Genomic DNA, 25,797 nt, shown 5'->3' with positions numbered 1-25,797 from the left:
ATAGTTTCTGGAACCTTCCTCATCATTGAGGTTAAACCAACTGGTCTTTAATCACTGGGTTAATCCCTTCTCCCTGTCTTGAACAAGGGTACAATATGTGCAGACCTCCAGTCCCCAGTATCAAGAAATATTGGAAGAAGGTGACCAATACCTCTATAGTTTTCACTCTTATTGCCCCTCAGCAACTGAGTATGGATCCCAGCTAGACTAAGGGATTTATCCACATTACGCCCATTTAGAATGCCCTCCATTTTCCTTGTAGCATTTTCTTCCTTGGAGAAAACCAATGCAAAGATCTCATCTGTTTCCGAGCCACACCTTCTCCACCAGTTGTTGTTCGTTGACTGGACTCACCTCTTGTATTATTACCTATTTATTGCCCTGTATAACAATGTTGAGCCAGCCAGAGGTGTACTGTTGGGACTTCGAGGTGAGTGGTTGCTGTTTCGAACCTGCCTGCTCCTTGCACCAAGCCCGGTTGAGCGTTGAGCTGGCAACTCGGGAAAAACAGACAAAAATGCTAAAGAAACGGCAAGGTTTCTGTCCGATGTGCCACGAGGAGCAGAGAGGAAGAACAACAATTATAGTGTTGGTTCTATTCTTATGTTTGCTGCCAGTCTTTCCCACTATTTTCTTTTCATACATCCACTCCAAACTTTCTGTAATCACCTAGCTTGCAAGTGAAGGCATCTGTCATATTGCCTTTTTTGTACCAAGCCTTAGCTGGAATATTGAAGGTCATAATTATTTAGTTCTTGTACCAAGCTTTGATTCCAATTTGCCCAGGCCAGATCTGTTCTTATCCCATTGGTACTGCCTCACACTAGTGAGCCTAGGAGCCACACTCACGTCCCTATCTACATCAACGGAGCTGTAGTGGAGTGTGTATCAAGCTTCAGATTCCTTGGTGTCCACATTTCCGAGGATCTCACCTGGTCCCTGCACTCCTCCATCCTGGTCAAAAAGGCGCAACAGCACCTTTATTTCCTGTGGAGCATGAAGAAAGCTCACCTCTGTCCCAGGATACTGACGGACTTTTACCGCTGTACCATTGAGAGCATACTCACCAACTGCATCTCAGTGTGGTATGGCAATTGTCCTGTATCAGACCGCAAAGCACTCCAGCGTGTGGTGAAAACTGCCCAGCAAATTATCGGCACCCAATTGCCCATCATTGAGAACATCTACCATAAACGCTGCCTGGGCAGGGCGAAAAGCATTATCAAGGATGCATCTCACCCTAACCATGGTCTTTTTACTCTCCTCCCATCCGGTAGGCGCTACAGGAGCCTCTGCTCCCTCACCAGCAGACACAGGAAGAGCTTCTTCCCTGAGGCTGTGACCCTGCTGAACCTCACATCACAGCGCTAAGCAGTATTGCATCCGTATTGTACTGTCTCAGTACTTTTATATTTGTGTGCTGTAGCACTTACTTTTTATTCGCAGTTGTTTTGTAAATAACACCATTCTTTGCATTTCTGGTCAGATGTTAACTGCATTTCATTGGCTTTGTGCTTGGCACAATGACAATAAAGTTGAATCTAATCTAATCTAATCTAATCTCTTCTCCAATTGACCACCTTTACCCTGGAGTAGTTTGCACCCAAAGTTATTCCACAGCCATTCTAAATCTTATGATGCTATGATGTTTCCTCAATTTGTCTGTCTCATTACCAGAACCAAATCCAGCTCTGCTTCCTTCTTCCTTGGACTAAAGAGCCTGTTCAAAACATGGAGAAGGGATTAACCCAGTGATTAGAGACCAGTTGGTTTAACCTCAATGATGAGGAAAGTTCCAGAAACTATAATCAAGGCTAACGAGGATGTTGCCGGGACTTGAGGTCCTGAGTTATAGGGAAAGGTTGAATAGGTTAGGACTTTATTCCTTGGAGCAGAGGAGAATGAGGGGAGATTTGAGAGAGGTATACAAAATTATGACGGTATAGATAAGGTAAATGCAAGCAGGCTTTTCCCACCGAGGTTGGGTGAGACTGGAACAAGATGCTATGGGTTAAGGGTGAAAGGGGAAATGTTTAAGGGGAACTTGTTCACCTAGAGAGTGTGGAACAAGCCTCTAAATAATCAACCTTTTCCTGAAAAATAATAAGAGGGCGAAATACCTCTTTCAGACCAGTCCACCACTGGTGGACAAGTGGGTCATCTCATGTGAAGGTAGTGAAAAACTTCAAATCCTGAACAGGAGAAAATCTGCAGATGCTGGAAATCGAAGCAACACACACAAAATGCTGGAGGAACTCGGCAGGCCAGGCAGCATCTATGGAAAAGAGTGAACAGTCAAGGTTTCGGGCCGAGACCCTTCATCAGGACTGACCTGCTGAAAGTTGTTCTGCATGTGGGAAACTCACATGGTCATAGGGAGAACGTGCAAACTCCACACATACACAGTGCCGGAGGATAGGGTTGAGCCCGAGTCTCTGGAGCTGTGAGACGGAGGCTCTACCCTCCATGCCATGCTGTCAATGTGCTCTATGTTTCTCAGTAAGTGCCAGATATGTTTCTTGTCTTGACTGCCTTATGTTATGCTATCAGTTGTAGCACTTCCAAGACACAAACAGATATTTTTGCTTCTGCAGTACACTTTTGAAAATGACAAAACCCCTCTTGTGTTCTAGTCTTGGGATAACAGACCTCGCAAACTGTGTGGGCTTTGGTCTCTAAACCATGAATTCAATTCATTGAAAACTCCCAATAAACAACAAGAGACTCCAACAGATTCCTGAATCTCACTTACAGCATTGTGGCTCATCAAATAATAAAGGCTGCAATACTTCACTGACCTTCATATTATCACTGAACAAAGTTTATTCATGAGTTGAACTCCCTCATGAGATCTTCACATGCCCATACTTGCATAGGCTAAGGAGGCACAGGAAGAACCAACAATCAGAGACTCCCTTCAGGGCCGGAGGGCTGCACGTTCCTTAATCTCTAGTGACCAAGGGAGATCGGCAGATATATTATGGCTCAGAGAAATGTGTGCAAAAAGCAATGATGAATCCACCAACAGGCATGAAGTTAATTCTCCGTTCCGGCTTCCCTCTTACCTCATCTGCCTATCACCTCCCTCTGCTGCCCTTCCTCCTTTCCTTTCTCCCATGGTCCACTCACCTCTCCTATCAGATTCTTTCTTCTTCAGCCCATTACCTCTTCAACCTATCACCTCCCAGCTTCTCACTCCATCCCCCCTCCCCGCCCACTCACCTGATCTCACCAATCACTTGCCAGCTTGACCTCCTTCCCTCCCTCCACGCTCTTGTTCTGGCTTCTTCCCCCTTTCTTTCCAGACCTGATGAAGGGCCTTAGCCCGAAACATCGACTGTTTATTCCCCTCCATAGAAGTAGATTGACCTGCTGAGTTCCTCCAGCATTTTGTGTATGTAAGCCGAACAGTCTCTTCAAAAGGTAAACATAGATTGTTACCCCTGTGGAGGAAACATAGACCACCCAATTGCTGGTGTCATGTTCTGGCCCAAAATATCGACTGTTTATTCCCCTCCATAGATGCTGCCTGACCGGCTGAATTCCTCCAGCATTTTGTGTGTGTTGCTGAGGTCAAACGTTCTGGACTCCTCCTCTCTGTGAGGAAAAACAGAGAAATGGGAGAAAGCCAACGACTGCTTAGGATATCTAAAGCTCTCATTCCAGTTGGGAACTACAAGCCCTTAACTGGTCAAAGATTAAATGTTTAATCCTCACAGTGAAGCCAAGTTTAAAATGCTTGATCTCCTTCCAGTGAAGCATAGCTAAGGGCATAGGTTTAAGGTGAGAGGGACAAGATTTAATAGGAACATGAGGGACAACATTTATACACCAAAGGTGGTATGTATGTGGAACAATTTGCACAATAACAACTTTTAAATGACAGTTGGATAGGAATGGTATAGAAGGATAGAAGGCAAACACTGGCAAATGAGACTGGCTTGGATGGATACCTTGGTCAGCATGGGCTAGTTGGGCCGAAAAGCCTGTTTCTGTGCTGTATGACTGTATCAAGAATGGATCCCTCTGAAGGGGAGGGACAAAGGGGGTGAGGGGACGTGAGCTCATACAGTGAAGTGCATTGGTCCTGAAAAAGGGTCTTGGCTGGAAACGTCGACGGTTTATTCACTTCCATGGAGGCTACCTGACCTGTTGAGTTTCTAAATGAAATGTGACCAACCAACACAACCTAAGGAAGTGCTGGGGGCAGCCCGCAAGTGACGCCACGCTACCTGGCACCACCGTAATGTGCCCATAATGCTCGGCAGAACAACACTTTCTCCAGGCTTCAACTTCCAGACTACCTTCAGGCTCCGACCTTTGGTATTGTCACCCGGACTAGCCGATGACGGAAACCCAAACTCCAGGCTCGAACTCTGAGTGTGCCCAACTGACCTCCTGGCCTTTGAGAGCGGAGGCCAGGCAGCATCGATGAGAAAGAGTAAACAGTTGACATTTCGGGCCTAAACATTTCTTCAGGATGTGTCTCACTTCATCAGAAACTGTTTTTGCCACAATGAAGGAAGAACTTGCCATTCCCTATGTAAGACCACATCATCTGGTGCACACAAGTTACAGCTCTCATCTCCCCATTGTTCAAACAACAATGGGACATGTGATTTGCTTATTAGACTGAGCAATAAGGAACCAGAGGGAACTTTCAGAATAAGTTAACAATTGATTATTGAATTGATAGAGAATAAGATTGCTCCTCTGTATTTGATAACAGAAGACAGACACGTGTACATCGAAACATACAGTGAAATGTGTCATATTCCTGAACAACCAACACACCTAGTGATGTGCTGGGGCAGCCTGCAACTGTCACACATCCGGGCACCAACATAGCTTGCCCACAGTGCTTAGCCCATCAACATAGAACACAACAAGCAACAAAATAACGCCGGGTTCCTCCCTCCCATCCACTCTCTAACCCCAGGACAGGCCATCTTCTTCGGCCCTTAGCTTCCAGCAGACAGGGGCTCGCAAACATTGGGCTTTGACTTTCCCATCGTACTTGCAGAGGTTCTCAGATTTGGGGCTCCAGCCAACAATTCATCAGCAGTTGGCCTGCTGAACTACTTTGTATTCTAAAAATAAAAGAGCTTTACATTTGTCGTGCTTATTCAGAAAAGTGAATGAATGAGAAAGCTTTTGTGTGTGAGTTGCAGAAGTTCACTGCAAATAATTTCAACAGATGTTGGGAGACTAGAAAAGTTTTTACATTTGGAATCCACCTTGGAAAGTCAGGCTATGTCCACACTACGCCAGGTAATTTTAAAAACGAAGCTTTTTCTCTTTGTTTTGACCCTCCGTCCACACTAAAACTGTGTTTTCATCCCCCAAAAACGGAGATTTTCAGAAACGGTCTCCAGAGTGAATAAATCTGAAAACGCCTAATATCCGTTGCAGTGTGTACGGGGTAACCAGAGCTTTTTAAAACCGCTGTCATGACGTGCCGCAACAGGTGGCGGCAGCCCGGCATTTCATTGTTTTTTATTATTATTCTTATTATTATTATTACTTTATTGTCGCCAAACAATTGATACTAGAGCATACAATCATCACAGCGATATTTGATTCTGCGCTTCGCAGAACCAAAAATTTCAGAACAGATGGCAATGAGACTGAAGCCAGAAGAGCTAGAAATGTGCTCACTAAATACTTCGACCCATAGCTTACTGAATAAATAAGTCAACTCACTTTGCGCTGTTTTCTGTCCTTGCTTGTATGAAGGTGGTTTACCTATTTATGCAAGTACTTCTCTGACAATAGATGTGTAATAGCCTAATGTAACATTGTATGGAAATACAAGATAACACTGATGCAGACATGTTTTATACATTTAACAAGGTGCTTTATTAATGCAACAGAGTTAGTCAGTTTTTCAATGTTCGTCGTCAGCCGGGTCATACTGTCCGTGAACTCCCTGTTGGTTGCCTCCATACACTCCAGTATTTGTTTTTTTTTCAGATTTAAGTCCTCCTGTGTGAGAGCCAAGAGCAATTCCTTTTAAATTTTTCTAGTCTGTAACTGGACAAACGCGCACCAAATATACCGTTTCTTCTTCGCTTGTTTTCTGTGTGTCCTGCGCATGCCCAGTAGGAGGAGATTCGCCCAAATATCCGTTTTAATGTGGACAGAGATATTTTGAAAAATGCTTAGTCGCTTAAACGCCTGTCGTTTTTACTCGAAACCAGCATTTTCAAAATTATCCGGCATAGTGTGGACGTAGCCTTAGGCTTCAGAGAACTGGCCACAAAACAGTCTGTTTAATAGTTTCAGGTTCTCAAATGGTAAATGTGCAATGCCCAGGTGTGGATTTCCAAATTTATTATCCACCAAGGTGTCATTGTTTTTGTGTTTGATAATTTTGGGCACTCATTTTTTGTTTCAAAACAAAAACAAATCTATTTGAAAAGATTTTTAACTTTTCACGGCCTGTAGGAGCAGAAAGGTTAAATCCACAGTATTCTGTTGCTGGTGGCTAACTGTGCTGTGCTGTGGAAGCATGACTGTTCTGGAGTGCCTTTCACATTGGTTTGAAATCCAATTGGTCAATGGTTCAATAATTCAATGATTCCATTTATTATCAGAGAATGTATACAGTATACAACCTGAAATTCTCACTCTTCACAGACATCCATGAAACAAAGAGAAAACCCCTAAAGAATGAATGACAGGAAAACGCTGGAATCCCAAAGACCCCTCCCGTCTTCCACACAAAAGCAACCGCAAAGCATCAACCCCCCCTCCTCCCCCTCCCCCTACCCCTCCCACACACAAGCAGCAGCAAAGCATTAGCCTTCCCCCGACCTTTTCCATCAGGAAGCATCAGCCCCCACCACCCACCAAGCAAGCAATAGCAAAGCCCCCAAAGAGACCATGATCTAGGTCCATCAAAAACTGTAGTCCATAACCCAGCACTTTGACATATCTCTCTCTCTCACTCTCTCAGAAGGCGGAGAGAGGTGTCATCCTTTCCACAGCGAGAAGGGAGATCGCCTTTTCAATGTTACAGTCTGAAACGATGCTTATTTGAGTTCACCCGGCTCAAGAAGCAGCAGACTCTTCCCCCCACCCCCCCCCCACTATCGAGAGAGCGTGATTGCTCGAACGCAGCTGTTTCAATGTTCCGATCTCCTGCAGCGCTTGAGCAGCGACACCGGCGAAGAATCGGGTCCACAGGGCCGCGCAAGGTCACGCCCTGAGGTGCAGGTCTTCCAGGCCGCTTCTTTCAATGTCCTTTTTCAAGTGGGGCCTGTAGCATTGCTAGTGCACAGCAAGGACACAGATCTGCACAGACCACACAGGCACTGTCCCTAGTATAGCTGAATGCCTTGGTCTGTAGCTGCTGGGTTGAAGTAGGTGTGAAGTTATCTGATGAGGCTGGACTCCTTTATTCATCCAGTTTATCATCCTCAATTGCATAAAAGTAAACACAAGACTGTTAACACAAATTTAAGGCCAATTGAACTAGGGATTAGGACATTGACTGCTGTCAAACACTTTGAATAAGATGGGAGGACAAAGGAGTCACAGACAGAGTGATCCCTGCAGAAAACCAGGAAGGGAGGGGAAAAGAAGAGGTGCCTGGTGATAGGACCTCCACCCATACCCATTACTCCTTCTCTCTCCTCTAACTCTTCCACCAATGACCTTAAGTATCAGCCCCTGATGTTTGACTCCCACATGAGGAGATGGAAATCTTTCCTATTTGCGCGATTGAGACACCTCATTGTACACTTCAATTCAGGATCTCCTCAGCCTCCACTATTCCAAAGAAAACAACCCTAGTATATCCAATTCCTTCAAGCTTTCAGGTTGGGCAACATCCTGGTCAATCTTCACTGCACCCTCTCCAGCACAGTCACACCTCTCCTGTAATGTGGTGAGCAGGACTAGGATCAGTACTCAGGTTGTGGTCTGACTAGTGTTGTAGCATTACTTCCTTGTTCTGATGCATGATGTTTGGTTAAAAAGGAACATATCCTGTCAGCTTTTTTAACCCCTTATTGACCTGTCCTGCTACCTTTAAGGATGTGTGGACATAGACTCCAAAGTCGCTCTGTCCCTCTACACCACTCAGTACCCTCTCATTTACTGTACCTTCCCTTGTCCTGTTCACTTCTCCAGAACAAAGGAAGCTCACATAAGGCTCAAGAATCTAAATTCGAACAGGGCTATTGAGGATTATAAAGAAGCCAGAAAAGAACTCAAGCATAGAATCAGGACAGCCAGGAGGGGCCATGAAAAATTCTTGGCAATTTGGATTAAAGAGAATCCAAAGACTTTCTATACATAGGTCCAAAGTAGATGGATAACTGGAGGGAGTTTACAATCAGCCAAGGATAGAGGAGAGAACATGCTTGGAGGTGGATAATGTAGACAAGGCCCAAAGTGTAACCACAAGAGATTCTGCAGGTGCTGTAAAGTAACAAAAATGCTAGAGGAAATCAGCAGGTCAGGCAGCATCTATAGAGAGCAATAAACAATCAACATATTGGGCCAAGATCCTTCATCAAGACAGGGAATGCAGTGAAGGTACTAAGTGTTTACTTCATGTAATAGTTTAATATTTTGAATTATTTACAGCATATCTTTTTCAACTGTTTCTAAGTTTCCCCAATGCATATGGGTGATAGCTGTTCTTCTTCAAGCCGGGAAAGGTCACAGGGCTTTTAGAGGCATATCTTGTGCCAAAGTCTCAATCTTTGGCAGCTGCCATGTTGATCCTTTCTTTAAAAGCAGACAGTTGTTGGACTTTCTTTCCCCAGTGCCCTAAGTCGGTCCACAAGCAGCAAGTAGGCCTTTATGCAGTGCATGCTCAGTCCTCAACACTAGACTGCTCTTACAGTCTTCTGGTACCTCTTGCTGTCCGTTGCCTTTTTTCAGTTCTTACATTTCCAATAACTGGAGATATTAAGGAAAATTTAGCAACAGGTCAAATGTAAGGAGGAACAATACAGTTAATTGCAGCATGTTTAGAAGCACTGATGTACAGAGGGGTCTCTGAAAGTGGCAAAACATGTGGAGAGGTGGTTTCCATGGTCTTGAGTATAAGAGTCAGGAAGTCATCTTGTAGCCATATAAAACTTTGGTTAAGTGCCTCTTGGAGTATCGTGTGCAGTTTTGCTTGCCTCTTTACAGAGAGAACTTAGGGCTTTGGGAACAGTACAGAAAAGTTTCACCAGGATGTCGCCTGGATTGGACGGTACTCGCTACAAAGGACATGTTGGACAAACTTGGGTTGGAATGGAAAATAGACACAGCAACAGACTTGATTGCAGCACTTGAATAAGAGGAACATTGCAGGATACCATCGTGTGTCGATGATGCAGATGACGTTGATGATGAAAGTAAACAAAGCTCTGTCCAATGAAGCAGGGTGAGTCACCACTGTAGTTTAACAAGTAACCAACTGGGCTCAGAGAAACTCCGTCATAAAACATATAGAGATTGGTGGGCTTTGACAAGAATTCCTTTAGCCCAAAGCCAAGTAAGATTGTGCAAAGATTTAAGTTTGATTCAGGGTTAAACTATCCTAATGAAACAGTGACTGAGTGTGCAACTGAGTTGAGGAAGTCAGGTCATGTCTGCAACACTGGCAACACATTCTCTTTGATACTGAGGAACAGGTCCAAATCAGGATCAGGTCTATTTTCACTAACATACAGGTACATAAAGTTATATTTTGTTGTTTTAGTGCATAGACTATGAATTGTAAAATAAAATATGGCAAAAAAGTGACAATGAGGTAATAGTGTTCATGGATTGTTCAGAAAAGTGATGGTGAAGGGGAAGAAGCTGTTTCTGAATCATTGGGTATGGGTCTTCAGGCTCCTGTACAAACTCCCTGATGTGTCCCAGATAGAGAGGGTCCATAATGATGGATGCCACCTTCTTAAGGTACCACCTGTTGAAGACACATCGATGGTGGGGTTTATGCCCATGATGGAGCCTTTTGAGCCTACAACCCTCTGCAGTGTCTTGCGATCCTACGCATCGGAGACTCCATACAAGACTGTGATGCAACCAATCAAAATCAGAATCAAGGTTAATATCACTGGCATATGTCGTGAAATTTGTTGCTCGCCACAGTGCATCTATATAGACCTGTAAGGGTCTTTGGTGACATACCAAATCTCCTCAGATTCCAAATGAAGTAGAGTTGATGACATGCTTCCTTAGTGTTTGTGTCAATGTGTCGGGCCCAGGACAGATCCTCGGAGATGTTGACAGCTAGGAAGTTAAAGCTGCTCACCCTTTCCACCACTGATCCCTGAATGACAACTGGTGTATGTACTCATGACTTCTTCTTTCTGAAATCCACAATCAATTTCTTGGTCATGTTGACGTTAAGTGTGTAGGTGTGGTTGCAACACTACTCAACCAGCTGATCTAACTCACTTCCCGACGCCTCCTCATCACCATCTGAGATCCAGCCTACAGCAGTTGCGTCATTAGCAAATTTATAGATGATGTTTATGCTGTGCTTGGACACACAGTCGTGAGTGTAGAGAGAGTAGAGCAGTGGGCTAAGCACATACCCTTGAGGTGTGGCTGTGTTGACTGTCAGCGAGGAGCAGATGTTAACACCAATCTGTACTGACTGTGGTCAGTGTGGGGAATCAGTGATGACCAGATAGTGAGATAGTCATTATCGGGGCGAATCTGACGTTTGATGTCAGACTGAGAACTGCAAATACAGTGGGATCAGCAAGGGGAACATGAAGGTTTGGCAAGTGAGATAAGAGATTCTACAGTTGTTGGAAACCTAGAGCAATGTACACAAAATGCTGGAGAGAAGGGATGAGAGGTCCACCAGATTCTCCAGCTCCACCCAACCTCTCATCCCTTCTTTTCTCCTTCTATCACTCTCATGAACTGCCCATCACCTCGCTCTAGTTCCCCAACTCCTTCCCTTTCTTCCACAGTCCATTCTCCTCTCCTATCAGATTCCTTCTTCATCAGACCTTTCCTCTTCCACATATCACCTCCCAGCTTCTTACTTCATCCCGGTTGCATATTTAGTATTTCAGTAATATTGTAAATATATTGTTTGACTAAACATTCTTTGTTTACATAATTCAATATGGGTTATGTTAGAGTGGATTTCTTTCTGGGTAGATGATTTGTTTACACTTAAATGACTTTGGCCATCAGACTTTAACTGTTTGACAAAGCACTGTGGATTGAGCCCACCACAATGGGCTTCCTAAAAGGTGTGAATACCAGATACTTCTGGTAGTTCGACCTGATAATGTAGTTTCGAAGGCAGTATCACCTATACATTATAAATATTAATTGTCTTCTATGTTAGCATGGGAAATGCTAAATAAAAGTATCATAGACTTAACTTACATTCCTAAAGACTGTGGATACCAACCCAGACATGTTGACGTCGGGAGGAAAGGATGAAATCCGAAGGTGTGATGTTTGTATGTAGCTTCAAAAGGAAGCATTGTCCCTAAGTATTGTCTATAACTTCTAAGTAGCGATTGCCTTTGTGTTTAGCATATAAATATCGAGCCCACATTGAGCTAACAGACCTTTCTGCGGAAAGCGTCTCCGTCCGTAAGATGCCTGCTGTACCTTGTTGTGTCGAATAAGGGAGCTGCTTTGTATCTCCCAGTGACTCTGTCTCTCCAGTGGTTTCATCCACGCTATAACAGGTTATACTTACGAAGCATGTGAATGGCATATGTCATTACACCATCGCATCATATATGAGCTATTCACTAAAAGAAAAAAATCTAAGTAGACATATTTCCGGGCTCCTGTGTTTTTTCTTTTGATTAGTTTATGGAGTTACAAAACATAACAGTGGCGACGAGGACATGAGATGACTACCTACCTGTTGAGGTGCAGCACATTTTCTTCTTTGGAAGGGGGAAAAAAGACGTTCAATATTGTTTTAAAAAGCACAGCATGTGTTTCTTCAGAAGGGGACAGAGACAGTCAAGTTAAAAAAAGGCAACAAATAGACAAAATTCATAGGTTCATAAACAGTGAGCACCAGGTGATAAGTCATAAATTAAAAAAGCAGAAATACTGGCTACAGCAGAAAGATAGACACGTTTGATTGAAAACCGATGATGTATGCAGAATGAATTGAACAGTATTTTGAAGCAAAGGAAATAGCCAACGAAAAGTGAGGGCCAGTGTTACTGAGTGTAACAGGTAGAAAAGCATACAGTTTGCTTAGAAATTTGACTGTTCCAACCAAAGCAGATGAACAGAGCTATGCTAATATTGTGAGCGTAATGTAGGAACATTTAAGAACCAAGATCAATGCTGATTGCAGAACGCTTTAGGTTTCATAAGTGGAAACAAAAGGAAGGGGAGTCAGTTTCAAGTGACGTGGCTGAATTGCAGAAGTTGTCCGAGCATTATCAGTTCAGTGATGGGCTTAATGATGTACCGACAGATCGATGAGTTTGTGGAATCTTACAAGAAAACATTCAAAAACGGTGCCTAAATGAAGCACAAATCACATTTAAAAGAGCAGTTGAAATTGCTGTATCATTAGAAAAGGCAGCCAGAGACACAATTAAGTTGTAGTCAGGAGTGAAAGTGAGTGTGAACAAAATTGCATCGTCCAAACAGAAAAATGTGTTACTGTTGTGGCAGGGGCTCCATGCACCTGACCAGGCAAGTTTAAAGGCAAAATTTGCAGAAAACACAACAAAGAGCATGTTGGGCAGACAAAGAGAAATGGACTGCACAGGGAAGAGAAAAGATAAAAAGTCAAGATGCAGTTTCTAAAAGAGCACTAATCTGCACGCTGTTGAGGAAAAATCTGATAATGATGAGTGTCACAAAACTGAGTAGCCTTGAGATTTATTTTGTGAAATCTAACAAGAGGCAAGCAATATAGTGTATACCAGAAGTGAATGGCAAACTAATTAAAATGGAATTGGATACTGGCTCGAATGGCATTTCAAAGATACCAAACTGAAGCCTGCAGATATCTAACTAAGAACTTATACTGGAGAAAAGGTAACTCCTGTTAGAATGACATTTGTAACAGTGAAAAGCAACAACCAACAAGCCACATTGGGCTTGTATATAGTAAAAACAAGATTGCCAGCATTCAGGGGCTGTGATTGGATGAGACAACTACAACTTGATTGGAGATCCATGTTACATCCCCTGTAATAGTCAGCTAACAGCAAATTAAGGAAGATAATAGATGGTGTCTCAGTAGTGTTCAAATATGGTATTAGAAAACTGAAACATATCAAGGGTAAAATTGTGTTAAATGAAAATAGCATACCCAAGTTTTACAAAGCCCGTCCGGTTCCTTATACCATCCATGATAAAGTAGCCACTGAGCGAAGTCACATGGAGGCTAAAGGAATTCTTTCTGAGGTTGAGTGTAGTCTGTCTCACTGGTCCAAGTAGCCAAGAAGGATGGGTCTGTCAAGATCTGTGGTCACTATAAACCCAGTACTGAAAGTATATTAATACCCTCTGCCCAAGATCAAGGATATCTTTGCAAAGCTTTCTGGAGAAAAAACACTTCAACAAAGTGGACTTAGCTGAGGCCTATCTACAGATGGAGATGGAAGAAGAGTCCAAAGTGCTTCTCACCAGAAACACTCACAAAGGGCTTTATCGCTATAATATACTTAATTTTGGAGCAACATCTGCACCTGCACTCTGGCAGAAAGCTATGGACCAGGTGCTGCAAGGCTGCCCAGGCACTTAGTGTTACCTGGATGACATCATTGTTACCGGTGAGAATGGTAAGAAACATCTTCAAAATCTGAAGCAAGTGTTCAAAAGTTTAGAAAGTTATGGGCTCATAGCACAATGCAACAGGTGTGAATTCTTTACACCACTATCATGTACTGTGGTTACACCATTGATGCACATGGATTACACAAGTGTGTTGAGAAAATTCAAGCAGTAGAAGACACCCCAAGATGTCCTTTTTTAGTATCTGTCAATTACTATAAAAGGTCCCTGCCAAACCTGGATACTATGATCCGCCTCTTGAACTCATTACTACAGAGTGGGAAGAAGTGGTAATGGACAAAGCAGTGTGAAGTGCCTTTCCAAAAGACAAAGGAAATGGTGACATCAGACACTGTACTCACAGATTATGATCCACACTGCCCAGTGAAGCTTTCCTGTGATGACTTACCTTTTGGTAAAGGTTCAGTCACGTAACATGTTATAAGTGCTGGAAGTGAATGTCCCGTAGCTTTCGCATCACATTCTCTTACCACTGCAGAGAAAAAATTATGCACAGACTGACAGGGAGGTCTTGAGTCTGACTTGATGTGTAAAATGTTTCAACCAGTACTTGTATGAGAGAGAGTTTATCCTCATTACTGATCATCAACCACTAGTGTCCATTTTCAATCCACAGAGTGTGTTCCACTAGCAGCAGCAGCAGTATGAATGCAGAAATGGGCTCTGTTTCTTGGAGGACACAATTGCAAGATTGAATTCAAGAGGACGACTCATCATGGAAATGCTGATGGATTGTCCAGTTTACCCTTGGTAAAGGAAATATCTGAAAAATTTACAGAAGAGGACAGTCCTCTTGACGTGTACACAAATTGAAAGTCTCCCTATTACAGCAGTGATTATCCAAAGGGAAACCAGAAAAGACCCCACACTGTCTCAGATCTACATGGCAACCCAAAATAGTTGGAATATGCATCAAAAATTCCACTTCCCCCATTTTCATCAGTGACCTTGATGTGGGTTGGCTTATGTGGGAATTGAGAGTTGTTGTACCATCTAAGCTGAGAGCTAAATTGTTGGAGGAGCTACATGACAGTCATCAAGGTGTGGTCAAATTTAAAGCATTGGTTCAAAGCTTTATCTGGTGGCCTGGGATAAATCAGCAGGTTGAACAGCTTGCCATGCACAGTTTGGGATGCCAACGTGTCCAGAAGATGCCAACAGCAGTACCTCTCCATCCCTGGGAATGGCCTGTATTGCCCTGGTAGAGGATTCATGTGGATTTTGTTGGACCATTCATGGGCAAAACATTTCTTGCTAATAGTGGATGCAGCTACAAAATGACCAGCAGTGTTCCTAATAGCCTTCAGCAAACAGCCTCGCATACCACTGATGTGTTGAGAAACCTCTTGTCAAGGACTGGTATTCCAGAACACTTAGTCAGTGAGAATGGACCACAGTTTGTTGCGGAACAGTTTCAGTCATTCCTAAAATGAATGGAATAAGACATATTACATGTGCACTGTACCATCCAGCTACAAATGGCTTGGCGGAAAGGTTTGTCCAGTGTCTAAAAAATGTACTGTGATCAATGTCAGCAGAACACCCTACACTGACACTGAATCAGAAGCTCTCCAATTTTCCCCTTTGCATATCACAATGCAGCACACTCCACAACCAACAACTCACCTGCTATACTATCACTGGGTCGACCCTAGTGCTCACGCTTGGATCTCCCCAAACCCAATCTCAGAAGGAGTATGCAGGACAAGCAGTTGAGACAAATTGAGGGGTTCTCAAACAAAGAGGTTCAATGTTTCACTCCTGGACAAGCAGTTCTGGTGAAGGACTACAGAGATGATCAAAACCGGGTACTTGGAAAGATTAAGGACAGAACTGGTCTACTCTCCCACACAGTGGAGATTGCGTCTGATGTCATCCGAAGACAACACGTCAATCAGTTGTGGAGAGCAAAGTCAATTGTTAGAGAAGAAAGGTATCCAGAGCTGTCAGAACCACTTCCTGCAGTGCCAGAGTCAACTCCTACAACCACCACGGAGGCGGCCCCAGAATCTGAGAATGTTTCACAGCCACAAGTCTCTCCTGCCCAGTGGAGTGACGCCCCCTTGTCAGGAAAGATGTTTATCACACAAGAGTAAGAAATCTTCCACAGCAATTAAATCTTTAGGCTTGAATGGAACAATTTAAAATTTACTATGTTGTGGATGAAGTTGTATTATATAGTATATTGTGAGTGTGTATGTATATATATATATAGATGACTAGAGAGCACATTACATATTTGAGTTGAGTTGTGTTCTATATTGGGTTGGAATTTATAGTTAAGCAGAATGCGGTGTTGTGTTTTTAATATTTCAGTAATACTTGAGTAATCTTGTAAATATATTGTTTAGTTCAGCATTCTTTGTTTACATAATTCATTATGGGTTATACATAAGAAGTACGTAAATGGCATACGTCATTATGCCATTACTTCATATGTGAGTGCCTCACTAAAGTAAAAACTACATTGACTTGTCTCCTCATTCCTGTGTTCTTCTTTTTTGATTAATTCCTGGAGTAACAAAACTTGTCAAGTTTTGTTACTCCAGGAATTAATCAAAAAAGAAAACTCCCCACTGAACCACCCTCACCTTCACCTGGTCTCACCTATCACGTTCCAGCTTGTACTCATCCCCCTCCCCTCCCCCTTCTTATTCTTGCTTCTGACCCCTTCCTTTCTTGTCAAAACATCGAATTTTCATTTACCACCACAGATACTCTCTGACTTACTGAGTTTCTTCAGCATTTTGTGTAGGGCTTGCAAGTGAGCCTGGCTGTTCCATGTAACAGTGTGCTTTCTTTCAAATCCTCCATCTCCATCGCATCTGTTCTTAGGATGAGGCTTAAGATTCCAGAACATCAGAGATGTCCTATTTCTTCAAAGAATGGTGCTTCCCTTCCAGAACCACTGATAGTGCCCTCACCCGCATCTCCTCTATCTCCCTCATCTGCCCTCTGCCTATCTTCCCAATGCCAAGACTGAAGATTCAATTTTCGTGACTCAAGTTTATTTTTCACGTGTACATCGAAACACAGTGAAGTGCATTAACAGCCAAGTGTGTGCTGGGGACTGCCTTCAAGTGTTGCCTTACATTCCAGCACCAACATAGCATACCTACAATACTCAGCAGAGCAACACAAATCATAACAAACAACAAACAACAGCAGCAAAACAAGCCCCATTCCTCCCTCCTGCACACATACACACTCCTTTAACCCTAGAACATGCCTCCAGCAGACTAGGGCCTGTCGACACTTTATGTTCACCTCTCCAGTAGACTCGCAGAGATTCACAGACTCGGCCCAGTCCAATGGGCTTCGATTTCCAGAGTTCCACTTTGTCTTCGACATTGATCCCAGAGCACATTGATCACCGAACATCAGGCTTCGAACTCTGGACTCTCCAATTCATGGACACAGAGGGTTATTGAACTCGTTCCTCCTGTGCATACAGAACTCTGACTCCTGAGCCCCCTAGCAATTCGCTGACCTGGAGGTGTGGGGAGCGTTCATCTACTCTCTGCCGATCCAACATCCAGCACCCAACCGCTGACGTCCCACATTCCTGTCGCTGTCCTTCGAATGCGGAGATCTGGACTCTGCCTGACTTCAAATTCCCCAGCATCTCTGTCCCTAGACCCTAACCTGACCCCTGACTCCCCTCTCTCTCCCCAAAACCATCCTTATGAACTTAAAAAAACTATTCAAAGTTAATCAATTAAACAATTAAAAACATCTAAATTTGAGCTCTGATTCAATGGAGGTCACAGCTTAGCATCATAACCGGAATAGGGCTCTCTGTGTCCTTACCTACCACCCCATGAGCCTCCACATCCAGCACATCATTCTCTAACTTCAGCCATCTTCAACGGGATTCTGGCACTAGACACATCCTGCTATCCGCTAACTCTCTGCTTTCTGCAGAGATCGCTCTCTACGTGTCTCCCTTCTGCACTCGTCCTTCCCTACTAGCTTCCCTCCGAGCATTTATCCCTGCTTACGGGACAAGTGCTGCACCAGCCCCTACGTGTCCACCCTCATCTCCATTCAAGGACCCAAACAGTCTTTCCAGCTGAAGCGACACTTCACTTGTGAGTCTTCCTGTATCTGATGTTTCAGTAGTTTCTTCCCCCTTTTCCCTCTTATCCCTTCCCTTCTCCTCATCAGCCCATCACCTCCCTCTGATGGCCCTCCTCTTTCTCTTTCTCCCAAGGTCCACTCTCCTCTCCTATCAGGTTCCTTCTTCTCCAGCCCTTTACCTCTTCCACCTATCACCTCCCAGCTTCTCGCTTCATATCCTCCTACCCCCCCACCCGTCACCTGCCTGCTTGTATTCCTTCCTCTCCTCTCACCTTATTTTGGTTTCTCCCTCTTTGCTTTTCAGTCCTGTTGAAGGGTCTCGGCCCAAAACCTCAACTCCCCTCCATTGATACTGCCTGACCTGTTGAGTTACTCCAGTAAACCATTTTATAAAGGTAAACAAAGGTTTTTACCCCGTCAAGGAAACATATACCACCCAAATGCTGGTATTGTGTGGCTTAAAAGATGACGTTGTGAGAGCTCATGGGAATAAGTTATGGCTTAGGGATAGAGACTTGGGGGAGTTAGAGGTCAGGCCGAAGACTTCACTCTGTGTTCGAAGGCCAGCAATATGGACGTAGGACATGGTGGTCGAACGTCAGACGTTGGATGTTCGCCCGGCAAAAAGCAAACAAGGGAAACCCTTCCCGCCAGATCAGCAAGTTGCTGGCAGGTTCTGGAGTTGAAGTTCTGTGTGGGCAGGAGGCATGAGTTCCAGTCATCCTCCTGGGTTTGAAATCAGCAAGACTGGAGTTCCGGGCCAAGTGCACAGGGTCCTCTCATTGGCAAGTCCAGAGTTTGAGCCCTAATGTCGGTAATTCAAAGTTCAAAGTTAACTTCAACGTATGCCTTATAGCTTTGGACTCCCCTACCTTGGGAAAAAGACTGTGCCCTGCTACCATGATGAAGGGTCTCAGCCCAAAACATCAGCTGTTCATTTCTCTCTATTGATGCTTCTTGACTTGCTGAATTCCTCCAGCATTTTGTTCACTATCTATATTATCCACTTCCCTCATGACTTTATAAACCTCTATAAGGTCATCCTCAGCCTCCTGCACTCCACGGAGCAGAGGAGCAACTTTTCGCACAGAGGGTGGTGGAATATGGAACTACATGTCAAAGGAAGTGGTTGAGGTGGGAATGATTATCACGTCTAAGACATTGGGACAGGTTCGTATGTAGGATACGAGCCAAGTGCCAACAAATGGGATGAGTTCAGTTAGGCAACTTGGAAGAAATGGATGAGTTGGGCCAAAGGACCTGCTTCCAAGCTGCATGACTCTGTGATTCTACCGGCCCTCTCCTTGTCCCTGGAACAGTAAATCTGCTCCGCAAATCCAGCTTAGGGGAGTTTCAAGCGATGAACTCAAGTGAAATCTAGAAGGTCAGAATCAGATTTATCACGAAGATATGTTGTGAAACTTTTGATGTTTCAGACTGAAACCCTTCATCAGCACTGGAAAAAGAGATGAGAAGTCAGAGTAAGAAGGCGGGGGGAGGAGGGGAAGAGAAACACTTTGGTTGAAGGAGCAACACCTTATATTCTGTCTGGGTTGCCTCCAACCTGATAGCATGAAGATTGATTTCTCAAACTTACGGTAATTGCCCCTTTCTCCCACTTCCTTCACCATCCCCCATTTCCATTTCCCTCTCTCACCTTATCTCCTTACCTGCCCATCACCTCCCTCTGGTTCTCCTCCCCCTTCCCTTTCTTCCATCGCCTTCTGCCCTCTCCTATTTTAAACAATTAAAAACAACTACACTTGAGCTGTGGTTCAACCTTCATTAGTTTTTTAAGTTTGTAAGGATGGTTTTGGGGAGAGAGAGAGAGAGGGGAGTTACGGGCTAGGTTGGGGTTTACATTCCCCCTTCTCCAGCCCTTTATCTCTTTCACCAATCAACATCTCAGCTTTTTACTTCACCCCTCCCGAGTTTAAGTGATCACCAACCAATATGTACTTCTTCCTCCCCTCCCCCCCCCCCCCACCCCCATCTTCTTACTCTGACTTCTCATCTCTTTTTCCAGTCCTGATGAAGGGTTTCGGCGCAAAACATTGACTGTTCATTCGTCCACAGATGCTGTCTGGCTTGCTGAATTCCTCCAGCATTTTGTGTGTGCTGCTTGGATGTCCAGCATCTGCAGATTTTCTCCTGTTGTGAATCCTGTCATTTTGCGACAGAATAAGGACATTAAAATTACTATAAGTTACAAAAATAAATAAATAGTGCAAAAGATGAATAGTGAGGTAGTGTTCATGGGGTCATAGCTCGTTCAGAAATCTGATGGCGGAGGGGAAGAAGCTGCAGATGCACAGTAGAGAGCACCCTAACAAACTGCATCACTTATGGTACGGAAACTACACTGCGGTGGACAGGAAGGCTCTACAGAGGGTAGTCAAAACTGCCCAACACATCACTGGCACCAGCCTACCCACCATCGAAGGTATATTTAGAGAAAGGTGCTGGAAAAGGACCAGTAACATCATGAAGGATCCCAGACACCCTGCTCTGGTTATGGACCGTTCGTCCCACTCCCATCAGGGATGAGGCTACGTAGCGTCCACACCAGGAAAACCAAACTCAAAAACAGTCACTTTCCCCAAGCAGTGAGATTGATCAACACTTTCACCCACTAACCCACCCCTCCACATCTCCCAACCACCACTACTTTATCATTTCCTGTTGTCACCTTATGTACAGCCGAGCATCGCTTTATGTACATACAATCAATCTCTGTATATAAGCTATCTTATGTATTTATATTTATTGTGTTTTTTATTATTATTGTGTACTTTATCTTCTGTCTTTTTTTTTCTTGAGCTGCATTGGATCCAGAGTAAAAATTATTTTTTTTTCCATACACTTATGTACAGGCAATGACATTAAACAGTCTTGAATCTTGAATTGGGTGTGGGTCTTCAGAATCAGAATCAGGTTTATTATCACTGGCATGTGACGTGAAATTTGTTAACTTAGCAGCAGCAGTTCAATGCAATATATAATCTAGAAGAAATAAAACAAAATAGCAATAAATAAATAACTATATCAATAACAGTATACGTATATTGAATAGATTAAAAATCGTGCAAAAACAGAAATAATATATATTAAAAAAGTAAGGTAGTGTCCAAAGATTCAATGTGCATTTAGGAATCGGATGGCAGAGGGGAAGAAGCTGTTCCTGAATCGCTGAGTGTGTGCCTTCAGGCTTCTGTACCTCCTACCTGATGGTAACAGTGAGAAAAGGGCATGCCCTGGGTGTTGGAGGTCCTTAATAATGGGTGATGCCTTTCTCAGACACCGCTCCCTGAAGATGTCCTGGGTATTTTGTAGGCTAGTGCCCAAGATGGAGGTGACTAAATTTACGATCCTCTGCAGCTTCTTTCGGCCCTGTGCAGTAGCCCCTCCATACCAGACAGTGATGCAGCCTGTCAGAATGCTCTCCATGGTACAACTATAGAAGCTTTTGAGTGTATTTAATGACATGCCAAATCGCCTCAAACTCCTAGTGAAGTATAGCCACTGTCTTGCCTTCTTTATAACTACATCGATATGTTGGGACCAGGTTAGATCCTCAGAGATCTTGACACCCAGGAACTTGAAGCTGCTCACTCTCTCCACTTCTGATCCCTCTATGAGGATTGGTATGTGTTCCTTCATCTTACCCTTCCTGAAGTCCACAATCAGCTCTTTCGTCTTACTGACGTTGAGTGCCAGGTTGTTGCTGTGGCATCATTCCACTAGTTGGCATATCTCACTCCTGTACGCCCTCTCGCCACCACCTGAAATTCTACCAACAATGGTTGTATCGTCAGCAAATTTACAGATGGTATTTGAGCTATGCCTAGCCACACAGTCATGTGTATACATTAGAACAGTGGGCTAAGCACACACCCCTGAGGTGCACCAGTGTTGATCGTCAGCAAGGAGGATATACTATCACCAATCCGCAGAGACTGTGGTCCTCCGGTTAGGAAGTTGAGGATCCAATTGCGGACGGAGGCTCCTGAGACCCTCCCTGACAGCAGTAATGAGCAGAGGGTATAACACGCCAGGTGAGGCTCCTTAGTGATGGATGCTGCTTTCTTAATGCACTGGCTCTTGGAGATGTCCTAGATGGAGGGGAGGGTTTTGTCTGCTATGGCACCCTTTGCAGCCTCTTGAGACACTGTGCATTGGAGCCTCCGCACAAGGTTTGAATGCAACATTCAGAGTGTACTCCACTGTGAATCTGGAGAACTTTATCTTTGATGATTCTTTTGGGGAAAGTTAAGCAGACTGGGAATAGAACATTGAACATAGAACATTATAGCTCAGTTCAGGCCATTCAGCCCAAGATGTTGTACTGACCTTTTAATCTAATCTAAGATCGATGTCACTCTTCCCTCCCACGAATCCCTCCACCTTTCTATCATCCAACAGCCTATCTAAGAATTTCTTAAGTGTCCCTGTGTACCAACCTCTACCACTACCCTACCCCCAGCAGAGCATTCTATGCACCCACCGCTCTCTGTGTATAAAGCTTACCTCTGACATCCCCCATCAACTTTCCTCCAATCAACTAAAAAATATGCCCCCCCCCCTTATATTAGCCAGTTCTGCCCTGGGGCAATGTTTCCGGCTTTTCACTCAATCTATGTCTCTTATCATCTTTTTCACCTCTATCAAGTTGCCTCTCTTCTTCCTTCGCTCCAGAGAGAAAAGCCCTAGCTCACTCAACATATCCTCATAAGACATGCTTTCCAACCCAGGCAGCATCCTGGTAAATCTCCTCTACACCCTCCTGAAGCTTCTACATCCTTCCTATAATGAGGCAACATCTAAAGAGAAGTTTGTGCACTTTCTTGGTGCATAAAGAATAGAATCTGGGACATTGTGGATGCCAATGGACTCTATCTGGTTCAAGGAGACCTAAAGGACTTTCCCAATGTTCCTGTCCCAATTTACGTAACTGAGATGAAGACGTATCTTGGATTTGCTGAATCGTTGTAGGACAGTCTTGCCCAATCCAGCAACATTCTTGCTCCAGCACACTAATCACTTCAAAAGGACATGAGATGGACTAAAACACAAGAAAAGGCCTCCCAAAGAAACAGCACAGGCTGCACTCTTTAACAGGTAAAGTGTCAATCTTATGATGCACCACCTTAAGTTGTCTGTGCTCTATTGTCGCATCTGATGAGAGATGCTTCTGAAAAGCTGACAGGGTACACCAGGATGTTCACCAGCAGACGTTCACCAGGATGCTGTCTGGATTAGAGAGCATGAGCATGAGGAGAAGTTAGACAAACTTGGGTTGTTTTCTTTAGAGTGGTGGAGGCTGAGAGGAGGTTTTTAAAATTATGAGAGGTAGACAGTCAGACTCTTTTCCCCAGAGTAGAAAAATCAAACACCAGAGGACACACTTTTAAGGTTACGGGGGCGGGGTGGGGGATGGTGTTTAAAGGTGATGTGAGGGGCATGAATGGCATGAACATTGACCTCTCTAACTTCCGCTAATGCTCCACCTCCCCCTCGTACCCCATCTGTTACTCATTTTTATATACACATTCTTTCTCTCACTCTCCTTTTTCTCCCTCTGTCCCTCTGACTATACCTCTTGCCCATCCTCTGGGTTCCCCCCCCTCCCCCTTTTCCTTCTCCCTGGACCTCCTGTCCCATGATCCTCTCATATCCCTTTTGCCAATCACCTGTCCAGCTCTTGGCTCCATCCCTCCCCCTCCTGTCTTCTCCTATCATTTTGGATCTCCCCCTCCCCCTCCCACTTTCAAATCTCTTACTAACTCTTCCTTCAGTTAGTCCTGACGAAGGGTCTCGGCCTGAAATGTCGACTGTACCTCTTCCTAGAGATGCTGCCTGGCCTGCTGCGTTCACCAGCAACTTTGATGTGCGTTGCTTGAATTTCCAGCATCTGCAGAATTCCTCGTGTTTATGTGAGGGGCAAGTTTTTTTCAAGTAGAGAGTGGTGGGTGCCTGGAATGGGTTACTGGGTAGTCGTGGAAGCAGGCAGTTTGGTGGAGTTTAAGAGGCTCTTAGATTGACACATGAATATGAAGGGAACGGAGGGATATGAATGATACACAGGAAGACATCATTTAGAATTAATTGTCACAAGATCAGCACAACATCATGGGCCAAAGGGCCAGTGCAGAGCTGTCTTGTTCTTTGTTCTACAGTATGTTCTATGTTTTGTGTTCTATAACTGGAATGCCAACGGCAGCAGAGAAAAAGGCACTCTCTGCTGGACAATGCTTGGACATGCTTATTACAGTGGGACAGCTATGGACACAAAATACTCTGCAGATGCTGGGGTCAAAGCAACACTCACAACACGCTGGAGGAACTCAGCAGGTCGGGCAGCATCCGTGGAAACAATGAGTCGACGTTTCGGGCCGAAACCCTTCGTCAGCTATGGACATCGCCTCACCATTTCCACAGATCACAAACCCTTGATTTCCCTGTTACCTGAAACAAAGCAACACAGCTGCACATTGGAGGATTGTGAGCAATTCAGGTCATCCTTTACGGGGAGAATTTGGAGACTTTGGAGGGGGTGAAGAAGAGGTTCACTGGGATGCTGTCTGGATGATCTATAGGTTCATGAGCTATCGATCGTCGACAGCTGAGAGGAGCCCTAATAAAAGCTCATAATATGGGAGACATCGATAGAGTAGACAGTCAGAGTCATTTTGCCAGGGTAGAAATGTCAATTATAGAGGCCATGCATTGAAGGTAAAAGGAAGAAAGCTTCTGGAATGGACAGCCAGAACTGGTGGTTGTGGCAGATGCGATAGTGGTGTTTAAGTGCTGCCAGGCAGACACATGGAAATACAGCGAATGGAGGGACATGGAGGGACATGGATCACATGCGGGCAGAAGTGATTGATTTAATTCAACATCACATTCAGCACAGTCATTGTGGGCTGAAAGGCTTGTCCCAGGTCTGCACTGTTGTATGTTCTATGTTCTATGGTTTCTTCATGAATTCAACGATTGGTTTTAACTTTGATGACACACAAATATATCAAAGCCAGGTATTGCCGTGGAAATGCATTTGTACTTAGCCATGGCCTGGTGCCAGAGATGTCTACAGCTGGAATACAGCCAGCTGCTGAGGTCTGGATATAGTGCCCGTGGGTACTGTATAAATCAGATAGTGGACGCCAACAAATCTTGTGCAGTCTCAAGTTTGTGACTATGTCATGAAAGCACAGAGAAAGAACCACTGTAAATTCCAACCATCCAAAAGCCTTAGAACACGGGGTAATGGATCCTGTGGGAGCTGGAGTTGTCACTCATCCCTCACAAAGTTAGGCTGAGCTTCTGAAAAGTAGGAATAGACACTTCCAGGAATGACTAGGAGGCTGGTTAGCAAGGCTGTACTGTATACGTGGTGGTCTAAAATGGACTGTGGCAAGGGAATAAGAAAGGATTAGTCTCTGTTCCCTTGCACCTTTGAAAGTGGCTCAAGAAATAAACTCTGTGCTAATTATGCTGGAGCTTTTGGAGAGGAGATGTTCCTGTTGATAAATATGTTCACTCAAAGGGGCTGTTGTGTATCCAATGGATACTTCAAAATCAAATGCTCCAGCGAAGCATTTGGACAATATTTCTGTGTTCACGGAATGCTCCCATTAGTATCAGGCAGAAGAAGTTGCTACATGAATGCGGGATTTGAGGATTTCATGATGCAGGATGGCATAAACCATGCAAACATCTGTCCCACTTCATTTTTTCTGATGACCAGCAGAGTGAACTGTACAGATTTTCAAAGAAGGAATCAATAAAGTGCAAGGCAGTTGCATCGCAATCAAAATGGTTCTTTGGTCCCTGTATAGTTACTGCATTACAGCAGAGGGTACAGCTGGACAACCTCCTGCAGGGTTAATCTCAACAAGGAAATTGAGGTCAATGATTGTTCTGATAGTTCCTAACACGAAAGCCCAAGTACAG

Source organism: Mobula birostris, chromosome X (genome assembly GCF_030028105.1).
Source record: "Mobula birostris isolate sMobBir1 chromosome X, sMobBir1.hap1, whole genome shotgun sequence".
Taxonomy (NCBI): domain Eukaryota; kingdom Metazoa; phylum Chordata; class Chondrichthyes; order Myliobatiformes; family Myliobatidae; genus Mobula; species Mobula birostris.
Note: the sequence above shows the minus strand (reverse complement) of the source record.